General features: G+C 52.6%; 1 pseudogene; it reads left to right on the top strand.

Annotated features, from left to right (window-relative positions):
* The first annotated feature begins 1,940 nt into the window (after positions 1-1,940).
* LOC105533455 overlaps positions 1,941-2,380 on the top strand; it is a 1,364-nt pseudogene continuing 924 nt past the window's right edge.

Consider the following 2,380-nt stretch of genomic DNA (forward strand, 5'->3'; position numbering starts at 1 on the left):
TTGGGCTTGTAACGTCAGAGACCTCCCCAGCTCTGCTTTTCTGGGGATTCCACATCGGTGGCCGCTTCTTGGCTCTATTAGGGATTCCTCCTAGCCAGTCTTTACCTGGATTTTTAAATTTTTATTTATTTATTTATTTTTAGAGACAGGGTCTCTCTCTGTTGCCCAGGCTGGATTACAGCTTACTGCAACCTCCACCTCCCGGGCTCAAGCGATCCTTCTACCTCACCCTCCCGAGAAGCTGGAACTACAGGTGCGTACCAGTGCAAACAGTTAATTTTTTTTTTCTTTTTTCTTTTTGGTAGGAATGAGGCTTGCCATGTTGCCTAGGCTGGACCCGAACTGCTGGCCTCAAGTGATCTTCCTGCCTCAGCCTCCCAAAGCGCTGAGGTTATAGGTATGAGTCACCGAGCCTGGCCTTTACTTGGATTTCTTACTCCTCACCTGGGTCAAGTCCCTTACACTTAAGTGTGACGTTCTGTGCTGGACAGGGACCTGCCCTTGGAGGGAAGTGGGCAGGAAACGGGGAGCACAGAGGGACAACCCAGGGTCTATGGAGAGGGGGAGCTCCTGGTCTGCCAAGTTGCCTGGGACAGAGTGTGTGCCTATGACGGGGGTGAGAGGAGGGACAGGGCTTCCCAGGCAGAGCAGGCAGCATGTGCAGAGGCCTGGGGAGACCAGGCCTACCACAGACGTGCGGGAGTAGGGCGGGTGCTTGGCTGGGTGGGGACGGGCCAACAGGTCTTGCTCCAGAGCAGGGGCTTTATCCAGAAAGCACCAGGCCCTCACCCAAGGTCCCATGTCAGCCCTTAGGAGGTGATTTTTGGGGAAGATGGGAGCCAGGAGCAGGCACAGAAAGAGAGCAGCAAGCAGGGACCTGGCGAAGGTGAGGAGGTGGACGAGCCTGGCCAGTAATGGGCCCAATGGTTGAGTCAACTGACCAGCTCAGGATGAACCCTGGGTTCTGACTTGAGCAACGGAGGGGTCTGGAGGAGCCGCCAATGGGACTGGGAGCATTTGGGGAGGAGCAGGGTGGCTGGGGGCAGTCTGAGGAGCTGGTGGAACAACTTGGGGAGATGCCTACAGGATGGGTATGAGGCTAGGAGTGCTGGAGAGCTTGAGGAGAGAGTGGGATGAGGGGACAAGGGTGGGAGGAAAGGAGGAGGAAAAGTAAGGGGAGATGGAGGAAAGGGGAAAGAGAGAGAGAGAAGAGAGAAGAGAGCAGGAAAGCAAAGGAGAGGCCGGGCGCAGTGGCTCACGTCTGTAATCCCAGCACTTTGGGAGGCCGAGGCGGGCCGATCATGAGGTCAGGAGTTTGAGACCAGCCTGCCCAACATAATGAAACCTCATCTCGACTAAAACTACAAAACTTAGCCGGGCATGGTGGTGCACACCTGTAATCCCACCTACTTAGAAGGTTGAGGCAGGAGAATTGCCTGAACCTGGGAGGTGGAGGTTGCAGTGAGCCCCGAGATTGCAACGTTGCATTCCAGCCTGGGCGACAGAGCAAGACTCTGACTCAAAAAAAAAAGGAGAAAGTGAAGGAAAGTGAGGCCAGGCACGGTGGCTCACACCTGTAATCCCAGCACTTTGGGAGGCCAAGGAGGGCAGATCACAAGGTCAAGAGTTTGAGACCAGGCTAGCTGATGTGGTGAAACCCTGTCTCTACTAAAAATACAAAAACTAGCTGGGAGTGATGGCGGGAGTCTGTAGTCCCAGCTACTCGGGAGGCTGAGGCAGGAGAATCGCTTGAACCCGGAAGGCGGAGCTTGCAGTGAGCCGAGATCGCACCACTGCACTCCAGCCTGGGCGACAGAGCGAGACTCGAGACTTTTGTCTCAAAAAGAAAAAAAAAAAAGAAAAGAAAAGAAAGAGGAAAGTGAAAGCGAGAACGCTGGAGCTGTGCACTGTGGCCCCTGCTTTCTGCGTGAGAGGAAAAGATGCTAGAACCACAGGAGAATGGCATGATTGACCTACCAGATTATGAGCATGTAGAAGATGAAGCTTTTCCTCCTTTCCCACCTGCAGTCTCTCCAGACAGACAAGATGATGAAGAGGCTGAACCTGATGAAGAGTCAGGAAGTGGAGCACCTATTCCTGTACCACCAAAGAGAACAGTTAAAAGAAATATACCCAAGCTGGATGCTAGAGATTAATTTCAGAGAGAGGACTTCCAGCCTTAAGGCATGTATTTGATAAGGCAAAATTCAAAGGTAAAGGTCATGAGGCTGAAGATCTGAAGACCCTAATCAGACACATGGAACACTGGGCACGTAGGCTATTCCCTAAACTGCAGTTTCAGGATCGTATTGACAGAGTTGAATACCTGGGAAATGAAAAGGAAGTTCAGACTTGTTTAAAACAAATTCGAGGCCGGGCG

The sequence above is a fragment of the Mandrillus leucophaeus genome, unplaced genomic scaffold (genome assembly GCF_000951045.1).
Source record: "Mandrillus leucophaeus isolate KB7577 unplaced genomic scaffold, Mleu.le_1.0 Scaffold125, whole genome shotgun sequence".
Classification (NCBI taxonomy): domain Eukaryota; kingdom Metazoa; phylum Chordata; class Mammalia; order Primates; family Cercopithecidae; genus Mandrillus; species Mandrillus leucophaeus.